Raw genomic sequence first — 12,683 nt, 5'->3', positions numbered from 1 at the left:
TCAGGAATATTCCTTTTGGCCAATATTGTAGGCTACATAGAACATGTACCAGGAAATCTGACTACGAAGAACAAGAAGAAATCCTAAAGAAGAAATTCCTGGAAAAAGGCTACAAGGAGGAGCGGATCGAGGAAGCCTTTGTGAAATACTGGCTATTATATGGGGACAGTGACACCCACGAGACACATCCATTACCCAAGAGAGCATCTTCTAAATATATACGCTCATGCAATGGACCAAGAACTGCAGGGACTGATGGGATTCGATTTAGCACCACCTACAGCACCAGGGCCTTTGATATACAGCGGATGCTTAAACGCAACTGGAAAATCCTGAGAAAGGATCAAGTGCTAAGGGACACCCTTCCAATGAGACCCGAGGTTGTGTTCAAGAAACCTATGGATCTGAGGAGCCAGATCACACAGAGTAGGGTACGCAAACTGCGGGAAGGCAAGAACACGCCTGCAAGTATCCCTTGGCTCACAATTTCCGACCAAACGGGCAATTACAAATGTGGTGTAAAAAATTGTGGCTGCTGTCTCTACATGTGCCACAGAAAGCGGGATCTGTCAGGGTCGGATGGCCGTACATACGGAATAAACAGTGTTGGGGTAGTTACTCAAAAAATGTAACTAGTTACTAGTTACTTCTGTAAATTGTAATGAGATTACTTTACTAGTTACTGCATTTGAAAAGTAACTTCACTACTTATTACTTTACTTTCCTCTTTCTTAATTGACCGTGTAGAAGAAGATACATGGCACTCTTTCTGCATAGAGTTTATTGTATAAACACAGGCTTTGGGAAACATGAGAACAAAACCTGAAAAAACAGAATAAAACATAAAGTGCAACAAAAAGTCATAAACTTCACCCCTCTCTATTCTTCGAAATAACGATTGTATCGTACGGCTTGGGTAACGCAGGAATGCGCGTTCCTATAGCCTAGTAAAGTAGTGTAGTTACCTCCTATAGCCTAGTAAAGTAGTGTAGTTACCAATATTAGTATTGTAACTAGTTACTTTACTTAGTTACCAAAAAAAGTAATGTAGTTACTGTAATCAGTTACTTTGTAACTAGTTACCCCCAACACTGGGAATAAAGCAGTTCATAAATTGTGGGACGAATTATGTTATCTATGGCCTCATCTGCCCTTGTGGCCTGCTATAGGTTGGTCGCACAATACGCCCCCTTAGGTTTGGGGAACACAAAACTAACATCTTGTGTAAAAATGACAACAGGAGAGAATGTAACAACTATTCAGTCACAAGACATTTCTGGCAGTGCCACAATGGAGATCCATCTGGGCTGAAAGTTTTTGGGATTGAGGCCATTGGCAAGCATCAGGAAGATGGTGCTAAATTTCAAAGATTATGCAAAAGAGAAACCTTCTGGATCTTCACTTTGGGATCCTTGGCCCCTGGAGGACTCAATGAGGATCTTGAGGTTCATTGAGTAGTATAGTTTTCCCCATGTCTATATACACTACCCTTGGGATCCAAGGGTCTGGATTTCACCACTCCTGTATCATTCGTAGAGTTCCCCTTCCCAGGTGTGTGAGCGTTAATACTTTCCACTTTAGTTGAGAGTATAGTGGATGGTAGCACACTCTCATACTTGTACTCTATAGTATCCTGGATGCTCAGAGAACCCAGGGGCACCCTAAACAATATGATCTCTCACAGTCCCTGGATGGTTTGGATCATATACCATCCTTCCATGTGAGGAAGCCAAGGTTTGCATTAGATGGCATAGCTTTGGGAGCCCCAGTATGACCGGGCCACATCTATTTGGCTAGTTTATCACAGCACTACTACAGATGTGCAGCCACTTAGCTTTACGCATTACAACTTAGTGGCTAGCAGGGCTTTAGTTCTGAGGTATCCTGTGTGGGGGAAGGGGGGACTACTTATGCATCCAGTTTATGGGCACCTAATCCGTCCAACAGACAGACAATCGGTTTAAGGCACGACTGGAAGACTCAATCTTGTACATGCCCCAGTATTTACCTTATTACCATATTGCTATAGGGACATACGGAGATGCAGGTTGCATGTGATAATTTGTGTGTATACATGGGTTTGCATGGGCTACATGCACATATACATATTTGTTTGTTTATGCCCTTGGAGCCTACTCCAATCTACCTGATCCTAATATAATGGAATCTAACATATGTATACGTTCTGCATGTGTGTACATGTGGACGCACTTGCATGGGTGTGCAATCCATGTATATGTAGGTGTTTAAATTTGTTAGTGCGTGTGCTTTCATATGCATGTGCACATTCTTTTAGCCATCATTGCACACGTCACATGCCACACCTGTCATAGGTCAGCTGTAAATTGTAGTCCTTTATTGCCCAAGGATAAAGTTTCCCTTCCCTGAACAAAGTTTCAGGAAAGGTCACATGCTACATCTGCCACTTTTATTCCTCTTTTCCCTGGTTTGGGCAGTTCTGGAATCTCTGAGCCGTGCCCCGAGGGGCGGGACCTCGGCTCAGAGTGAGTCATCCACTCATAACTGGAGGCGGGTTTCTCCTGGAGGTCAGGAGCGCATGAAGTACTTCCTGGTGGGCAGAATGCGTTCTAGCGAACACCCACTGGCCTTAGAGACGCTCCTCTCCAACAGCCGCATCCCTATGGGCGTGGTCTGGATCGGCCCAGTAAGTGAGTGGCTCACAGATGGGAGACTTGGAGCACACAACACACTTCCAGGATCGGCGGCGTGCGTTCCACCTATCACACAGCAGCCTGCCTACGAACCAGGGAATACAAATGTGATTGTACATGTCTATACTTCTTCACAAAGGCCATCAGACATCTTTTCCACTTGATGCAGTGTTAGGGATTACTTTAGCCCCCACACTAGCCCTGACTGACTCAACAAGGATTGGGGAAGAGGCTGCAGATTATTCTCCCTGAGGAAAAGTTCACACACCTTGGTATGTGATGCCTTTGATTTGCACTTGTAGCTTAGCACTATGCATTTTTTTAAACCTGATTTTTAAGTCCATTCTGCTGTCTGTCTTTTTCTGTTGCTTTTTGTACGATTATTTTATAATTGTTTTATAAATATGTGTACATATATGTAGCAAGGTTTCCAGGCCTGTGGCCTGATGTGGGTCTGCCATTAGAACCGGTACTCTCTCCAGCCCAGGTTTTTATTTGATTTAAAGGGGATGGGAGAAGAGAATGAGTGGGATATTCCTTGCGGCTCAAATTACACGTGGGGACTTTGTTACTGAAAAATGCCCGTTGGCGCTTCCTTGACGCCAGCCAACACTCACTGAAGTGTAACCGAAGAAGTGTTGAATTCCCGACTTATAGTCCTGTAGATCCAAGACTGAGAGCTGTAGAACTCCTGACACTGCTGTGCTGTGGAAGTCATGTTCCCCCGCTTGGTACAGCTTGAGGTAGTATCTCGTAGACCTTTGTGTAACTGTCGCTTCACTGACACTCTCTGTACAATTCAGGGCCCAGACTGCCGGTACCCCCTTTACAACTTCAGGGTCCTCTACCTAGGTACCCCCTTTAAAGCTAGCTGACACTGAATCCCAGAACCTCTTTTGGAGTGGTCCCCTCTAACAATTCAGGCGAACCCCAGGGGCAATCCTCAGTACTCACGACCTGTGTAGGCTTTCCTGGGACTGGACCCCTCTCTCTCCACAGGCTCTCGGCACACCGGATCCCCTCAGCTCAACTCAGCACTCTCTGGATACTAAGGTGACACCCGAGACATCCACCTTCCTCAGACAGGAGGAGAGACAGCCGCCCTCTCCTTCCTGGGACTTTGCTCCCGCCAAAGACAACCTGTCATGCACTTCCCCCAAACTTATACCCACTCCCAGAATCCTTTGCAGCCTAATCTGCCTTCTGGGGTAGTTACAAGCTGGGATGTGTCCCCTGATTGGGCTTCCCACACTGCTCTATGAGAAGCCTCATAGGGGATACTTCTCCCCTCAGCAGGCACAGCTGGAAGTCCTAACACCCTACCTAACAAATCACAGGCCTGCTGTTAGGCAGACAAGGCCCACTATATATTTTACCTAGTACCTACCTGTAGGGTGCTACATATATATTATTTTTTGCATTAATGTATGTAGAATTAATTATTTTTTGTATACATTTTCATTGAGGAACATATTTTAGCACTTTTATTGAGTGATCCTATTTTTTAGTTTCCAAACACACATTTTGTATGGTTCGGATCAGCCCATTCTTTTGGGCACTAGTCTCATGGATGTATTAATTTAGTTAGGCAGGTTGACCTGGGCAGCACCCCATGTACCCGCCCCTGTGGGGGTGGGTCCGGGTCTAATTACTTCCAGTTCAAGAGGTCATTGTTTAGTATATCAAGCAAGGGCTGAAACATGGCCCATAGGCTCTGAGGAAGAGGGGAAGCCTCAAAACGCTCAAGCCTAGCTTCAGAGGACGCTATACCCTTTGGTTCTGATGCGGATGGCACTATATCCATTTGATATACTTATACCAAGACTCTGAGTATTTTTATACCTTTTAGTCAATAAAATCCTTTATACAGTTGTGTTCAAAATTATTCAACCCCCAATGCTGTAAAGGGTTTTAGGGAATTTAGTGTACATTTGTAATTGTATTCAGAATGAAATCCTACAAGGACTTCTTAAAGAACCATATGCAACTAAAAATGACATCAATTGGTTTTGTAATACAGTAGTAAATGTTTCTTTTGTGAATTCTTCATTGACACAATTATTCAACCCCTTAAAGACTACCACTCTGAAGAACAGTGGTTCATTGAAGTGTTTTCAATCAGGTATTGAAAACACCTGTGGATGTCAGGGAGCAGCAATAAAGCCTAATAAGCACCAATTAGGCAGCTTTAAAATTACTGTGATACTCCGCTCCTTCTAGACATTTACTGGTGTGGTTACAAACATGGTGAAGTCAAGAGAATGGTCCAGAAAGACAAGAGAAGAGGTGATTACTCTTCACAGGAAGGGCAATGGCTATAAGAAGATTGCAAAGATGTTAAACATCAGGAAGCATCATTCGCAAATTCAAGGCAAAGGGCACTGTTGAAACGCTACCTGGTCGTGGCAGAAAGATGATGCTGACTTCGACTGCTGTGCGCTACCTGAAGCGTAGAGTGGAGAAAAGTCCCCGTGTGACTGCTGAGGAACTGAGAAAAGATTTGTCAGATATGGGTACTGAAGTTTCTGCTCAGACAATACGGTGCACACTGCGTAATGAAGGCCTCCATGCCAGAAGTCCCAGGCGCAGCCCCTTGCTGTCTCCAAAGAATAAGAAGAGTCAACTGCAGTATGCCAAAAGTCATGTGGACAAACCACAAAAGTTTTGGGATAGTGTTCTGTGGACTGATGAAACAAAATTAGAACTGTTTGGGCCCATGGATCAACACTATGTTTGGAGGAGGAAGAACAAGGCCTATAAAGAAAAGAACACCTTGCCTACTGTGAAGCATGGCGGGGGGTCAATCATGCTTTGGGGCTGTTTTGCTTCTGCAGGTACAGGGAAGCCTCAGCGTGTGCAAGGTACCATGAATTCTCTTCAGTACCAGGAGATATTGGATAACAATGTGATGCAGTCTGTCACAAACCTGAGGCTTGGGAGACGTTGGACCACAGGACAATGATCCCAAGCATACCTCCAAGTCCACTAGAGCATGGTTGCAGATTAAAGGCTGGAACATTTTGGAGTGGCCATCACAGTCATCAGACTTAAATCCGATTGAGAACCTCTGGTGGGACTTAAAGAAAGCAGTTGCAATGCACAAGCCTAAGAATGTGACTGAACTGGAGGCTTTTGCCCATGACGAATGGGCGAAGATACCCGTAGATCGCTGCAAGACACTTGTGTCAAGCTATGCTGCACGTTTAAAAGCTGTTATAACTGTAAAAGGATGTTGTACTAAGTACTAAGACTGAATGTCACTTGGGGGTTGAATAAAACTGATAATGATGTGAGCACAGAAAAGACATTTGTGGTTATTTCATTATAAATGTTATGTTATATTTGTCTGACCTACACGTGCCTCTTTGATTTAATTGTAAGCAGGATGACTGAATGATCAAAATCAATGTCAAGCTGGCCAAAACAATCAATTTCAGTGGGGGTTGAATAATTTTGAACACAACTGTATAGGATAATGCGATAAGCCGGTGCGCCCTTGTGTTTGTTCTTGGATTTTAGTGGTCTCAGACTACCCTGGTCTTGAAAAGGAGCTGCAAGGCCGAAGTACACAATTAAAGCTGTTGAAGGTCTTCAGTAGCCGCATAAGTGTGGCTGGAAGTGGTTAGAAGATTACCTCTCAGAGCGCAGGAGATAGGTGTTTTGCACCAATTGTTTGGTCATGCTGAAACCCGAGCAGGGGGGGGGGGACATAGAGCCAATGATAGAAGGAGAGATAATGCTGAAAGGAGGAAAAGACGTAAGCTCGGAGTGTTGATAAATTGCCCAAAGGCACATAAGATGTAACCTCTTTACCAAGTGTTTCAGCTTAACAGCATCACCCACTGGAGGTAGGTGCACACAAGGATCATGGTTCAGAGAAGTAGCTAGAGCCCCTTAAAAACAAAGAGGGGGCAGGTCTTTGCTCAGGTAGGGGGCAGCTAGAAATGGTCCTGTATGACCTTGTAAGTCAGAAACTCCAACTACTGTAGAGAGGAGGGGAGCCACAAGAGATTTAACAGAACCCAAGGGTAGGAGACTATTCTGAAAAAGGGAGTCCAGATGGGGCAAAACTCCAAAACCTCAATTCTAATTGACATGGGCAGAAGGTCCAAGGGTGTGGGGAGAGAAATGTGCATTGTCTGTTGCAGTAGCGCAGGCGAAATAGTGAGGAAAACTGAAGGGGGTGCCAGGCACAAAGGGTTAGCTTGTGCAATAAAAGATGTATCCTCTTCACCCAAAGGCAAGAAAGACAAACTACCCAAAAACCCACCTGGATGCACAATAAGTCTTCCACCTATACAAGATGTAGAAGGCTTTTCAGCGAGAACATCTGACTCTTGGTTTTAAGACCTATGGGCTGAATGGGAGCCAAAAACTTGCAAGTACCTTCTGCTGAAGTAGACAAAAAACAGAATTTTGTAAAATCTTACCGTAAAATTCCTTTCTCTGAGTCCTCCGACAGTCGCCGCCCCTCATAAGTCATCACTATTGGGTATTGACTTCCTCTCCGCAGGAGTAGCTAGGCATAAGACTTAGTTAAAAGAACAAAAGCATTTACCATAGACACACCCATGGGGGCTGTCCCACTGGTCAATTCCCCCCTGCAGTAATCCCTCCCAACTCAGTTTGGTAGAATAGCAGTAGGTGTACAAGAAAAAAACCCCAAAAGAGGGGCGGGGGCGGAGGACTCAGAGAAAGGAATTTTACGGTAAGATTTTACAAAAATTCCGTTTTCTCTTACGTCCTCCGACAGTCGCCGCCCCTCATAAGTCATCAATATTGGGATGTCCCAAAGCAGTGTAGACCTGAGGGGTGGGAGACGCAACCGTAGAAAAGGCAATGCAGTACCCACATCAGAGAAAGGAACCTTACACACACAGTAAGAGAACCTTCTGGGCAACTGAAAAGGCTCAACAGGAGCAACAGCCCCGGAAAGCAATTAACCCAGGGTATAAACAACCCCAACAGCCAGGGACCCACAAAAAAACAAGGGTCTCCTATGGCACCGCCGCACTGAGAACTTTGCGGCCAAAGGAGGCATCAGCTGATGCCAGAACATCCACCTTATAGAATTTGGAAAAGGTGTGCACCGATGACCAAGTCGCAGCCTTGCACACCTGGGCCACCGAGGCCTGATGCCGGTAGGCCCAGGACATACTCAATGATCTGGTAGTGTGCGCCTTAACAGGGAAGGGTGGAACCCGTTCCTTCAAGGGTCTGGCGGCTCAGATAGTCGGCCTGCCAATTCTCCACACCCGGAATATGAACTGCCGAAATCACCGGAACAGGAGTCTCGGCCCAAGACAGAATGTCGGTCACCTCCCGGGCTGCCCGGGCACTCCTAGTGCCCCCTTGGTGGTTGGTGTAAGCCACCGCGGTAGCATTGTCCCTCTGTACTCGAACAGGACGGCCCCGAAGTCGATCCGACCATTGGAAGAGACAGAGTTTGATCGCTCTTAACTCCAATATGTTGATCGGAAGGGAGGATTCCTCCTCCGACCAAGTGCCCTGGGCAGACAGGTTGCCCAGGACTCCACCCCAGCCTGACAGGCTGGCATCCATGGTAATCACCGTCCACAGCAACGGACGGAAGGCTTTACCTTCTGACACAGCCGGGGACTGAAGCTACCACAGAAGATCCATTCTGGTCTGGCGACTCAACGAAACCCTCAGATCCAAGGACTGAGGAAGCCTGTCCCACCTGGCCAAGATCTCTGCTTGAAGAGACCGAGTGTGAAACTGAGCAAATGGGATCACCTCAAAGGCTGATACCATCAACCCCAGGCACCGCATACAGGTCCTGAGCGACAAGGACTGGTTGTCCCCGAGGGACCTGACCTCGTTTTGAAGGGTCCGGAGCTTGTCCTCCGGCAGAAAAACCTTTGTTTGTGCAGAGTCCAGAACCATTCCCAGATAGGGAAGACAAACCGAAGGAGACAACGTCGACTTCTGAACGTTGATGGTCCAATCGAACTCCTTTAGCGTCTGTACCGTATCAGGCTCTGCACGTCAGGCTCTGACTGGCACTCGATCTTAACAGGAGATCGTCCAGATATCCCAAGACCGCAATGCCCTGTGCCCTCAACAGGCCCAGGACAGGCGCCAGCACTTTAGTAAAGACCCTTGGAGCCGAAGCGAGACCGAAATGTAACGCTACAAACCGATAATGGTCCTCCGCAATGGCGAACCGAAGGTACCTCTGATGACCCTCGAAAATGGGGATGTGTAGATACGCATCCTTCAGGTCGATAGAGGCCAGGAATTCCCCTGGACTCAGGGAGGCCACTACTGAGCGGAGGGATTCCATGCGGAACTTCCGTACGCGCACAAAGCGATTCCGAGCTTTCAAGTCCAGGATAGGACGCACCTTGCCCTCCTTTCTGGGCACAGTGAACAGATTGGAGTAAAACCCCCGAAACCTGTCCCGATGAGGCACCGGGACAATCACCCCCTGGACCAGGAGGTCCTGCACCGCCGCTTGATGCAGGTCCTGTAAACGCCCTGGGGTCAAATGAAGATTCGAGGGAAAGAATCTGTCCGCCGGCCGTGAAAGGAATTCGATCTTGTATCCTGATCGAATGATTTCCTGAACCCACCTGTCCGGAATACGGAGCAGCCAAGGTTGGAGGAAACCGCGCAAACGTCCCCCCACCCCTGAAACGGGTGAGGGCGCCCCTTCAGGCAGAGGCGGGCTGAGCCGTCATGGCCGGACTTTTGCTGACCCGCCCAGGGCTTCTTCTGGCCACCTTGGCCTTGAAAGGTTTGCCCTTGAATTGTGACTTAAAGGCACGAAAGGACCCCTGAGTGGGTCTAAAGGCGGGACCCCGCTTGCCGCGAAAGGACTTGTTCTTCGGATTCTGGGGCAGCAGAGTGCTTTTGCCCCCAGTGACTCCTTTCACCAAAGTATCCAAAGCCTCGCCAAAAAGGCGAGACCCAGCATAAGGAAAGTCAGCCACTGTTTTCCGTGACGTCTGGTCAGCCGACCAGCTCTTCAGCCAGATCAGTCGACGGTTAAGCACCGCGACACTAGACAGGCGTGCAGCTAAAGGGGCCTCATCGCACAAAAACATGACCCCTTGATGAATCTGGTCCACCATTTCCAGCGTAACAGGTGGGGCAGAATCAGACACGAGAGTGCGTCTAAGCACCTTAGTCCAGTCCGCCACCGCCTGAGCCACCATGACAGAAGCAAAAATAGGTTTGAGCATAGAGCCCGCCACCGTATAGGCATGGCGGGCAAGAGACTCCAACCTCCTGTCCGTAGGATCCTGGAACACCGGGGTATCCTCAGCGGGAACCATAGTAGCCTTGTTTAACACGGCCACAGTGTGATCCACCTTGGGGGCCACGCACCATCGCGCATCCATAGAAGGCGCAAAGGGGTAAGGCAGTTTAAACCAACTAGGCACCGTGAAGGGGCGTTTTAAACTGCGCCATTGTTCATTCACTGTGTGATGAAACTCAGCGGGGCAGGGAAAAACCTGCGTGACTTGCGGGCCCTAAGTGTACCAAATGAGGACACAATGGCCGGAGGAGTGGGCTCATCCTCCAAATGTAGTGTTTCTTTCACAGAAGAAATCAAATCATCCATGTGTGCGCGTTCTTCAGGCGACCCCGGGGAAGATTCATCAACCCCTTCCACCTCCGCCTCCCCCTCAGACCCCAGAGTGTCCAGGGACGAGCGAGACCCTGAAAAGGGCCCGCCCGCCACAGCAGCCACATCACCATCTGAATCAGAGGAGAAAGATAATCTGGGCCTTTTCCTAGCAGCACGTTCAGCCATCAGCACCTCCATTTTTGACACCAAAGACGACACTACAGCGGCCAAATCAGGTATAACGGGGGGTTCAGCAGAACTGGGGTCCCCCACCAAGGCTGGGGGGAATTTGCTGTCCTGAAAATTCATTGCCAAAAACAATGAGTAAAAGCACTGGCCCTTTAAAAGCGCTGAGGATAGTGCCGCCCATCGCTATAATCACTGTGTACACAGACCCCCCAAAAGGGACAAAACTGAGCCAGAAGGGACAGAACAGAGAGATATGGAAGAGACAGTCTGCAGAGCCCCACAGAGTGTTACCACACCGATCGCTGCTCCAGAGGAAAAGGAAGTGAGGTCACCAGAAGCTGAACTATATGCTGCAAGGCCCAGGGAAAATGGCTGCCCATAGAAATGAATGGAAGGCTTCGGCAAGATGGCCGCCGACATGTGCTCGGAACGATCGTTCTGCCACACACAAGATGGCGCCAAAACACTACATAGCAAACAACTGTAAAAGCCCATAGTGAAGCCAGACATGCTGCCCACATTCAAAATTGCGGACCGCGCAGTTTTTAGCCGCAGCGGTCGCCTCACACACAGTCTGTACCTCCCAAACACTAAAAGTGACACAGGAGAGGGGCCCCCACACCAACACAGTGCCAGCAGTGTATTAAAAAAGACCCCAGCAGGGATCACATCAGGGAGCCCCACAAACCCACAGACATGAGGGGACACACAGCAACACAGGACTGCCACCCCAGACAGAGGTCCCCACACAGAAGGTACTTACCTGTAACGGATGGCGTGGGAAGCCTCTATGAATGGAAAGCCTCTGTCCTCAGATGACAGGGAATGCCGTTAGCCAAAAACGCAGGACACTGCAGTATTGAATCGCAGATATATCCAGTGAGGTAGCCACCTCACAGGCTGCATTCCTGCTGCGAGCAGCCATGGGTCGTTCATAGCGCCAGGGCGAACCATAGCTGAAACGCTCGATGGCGGGCTGGGGATCCATCTGACCCTCTGCCCTGGAGAGCCAGGGTGGCCAGTCCGATTCCCAGCTCCGCATGATCCATCTTAATCCGAAGATCCAACTAAACTAAAGCTGACAAAATAAACAGCTAGTAAAGCAACGAAAAAACTGACATTTTGCAAATAAAAATCAAAGAAAAGATTAGAAAGGCTGAGACTGTAGCCCCAGCACAGGGAAGCCTGACTACTCCTGACGCTAGGCAGAGACAAACTGAGTTCGGAGGGATTACTGCAGGGGGGTATTGACCAGTGGGACAGCCCCATGGGTGTGTCTATGCTAAATGCTTTTGTTCTGTTAACTAAGTCTTATGCCTAGCTACTCCTGCGGAGCGGAAGTCAATACCCAATAGTGATGACTTATGAGGGGCGGCGACTGTCGGAGGACGTAAGAGAAAAAGTGAAGTGTGGGATTCCTTTAACCACCCCAAAGACCTCCTGTATTGAAGCAGGAGAACACTGGCCAGCAATGGCATTGCTAAACACAGTGTCAACGGCAGATCTGAAGAGGGGGCATACCCTGAAGATTAATTAAGTCAGATACTCTTTGGATTCATAATCAGTGTTTTTTCGACCACACAAAGATGAGCATCGGAACAGACATCAGTCCTATGCCAAACACAAGCTTAGATGCTTGTAGCAAGCCATCACCAACTGACGCACAAGGCTCCAGACATCTGTTCCATAAGCTCCATGAAACTCTGGCAGTGGAGGAATTTCTTTTGAGGGAATGCACCTAAATATGACAAGGTTTGACAGATTCAAATCTTCTCTAATAGGGGACCGAAGGCAAGACTAGTCAACTCAAACTGAAATTTCAGCTGATTTTCAGTGGAATCCTAAAAAGTTTGTCTGGATTTCTGTAAACTTCGACAACTTTGTAGCTACACTATGGATCACTAATTAACATTTCCTCTCAAAGGGAAAATGTTCAGACACACTATTGGGAAGGGCCCAGGAACATTCAAGGGTGCTTCAATTCCGCATAGAGGAATATGTCAAATAGTGGGTGTAGTTGTAAGGTCTTTGCAGCTGTCAGAGCCCTAAAAGATGCTAGGCCAGAAACAGCAGGCTGATCTTACAAATGCAAGGCAGAAAACACTGCACCAAAGAAGTCTGAAACAATCCCCCGTAAATCTGAGGTAACAGCAGGGGACTGGTCAGTGGCAAAAACACCTTTTTTTTCTTCTCAGAATTAGCTTTGGAATTGAAAGACAGACATT

At 47.8% G+C, this 12,683-nt stretch overlaps 1 protein-coding gene across 2 annotated transcripts in view; it reads right to left on the bottom strand.

The window, feature by feature from the left end:
* The window catches only part of CLCN2 (chloride voltage-gated channel 2), a 684,072-nt gene that overhangs the window by 231,785 nt on the left and 439,604 nt on the right, over window positions 1-12,683 (bottom strand). The gene's annotated exons all lie outside the window — the stretch shown is intronic.

The sequence above is a fragment of the Pelophylax lessonae genome (genome assembly GCF_965119305.1).
Source record: "Pelophylax lessonae genome assembly, chromosome: 3".
Lineage (NCBI taxonomy): Eukaryota > Metazoa > Chordata > Amphibia > Anura > Ranidae > Pelophylax > Pelophylax lessonae.
The sequence above is the reverse complement of the archived record's forward strand: the minus strand, read 5'-3'. Positions and strand labels throughout refer to the sequence as shown.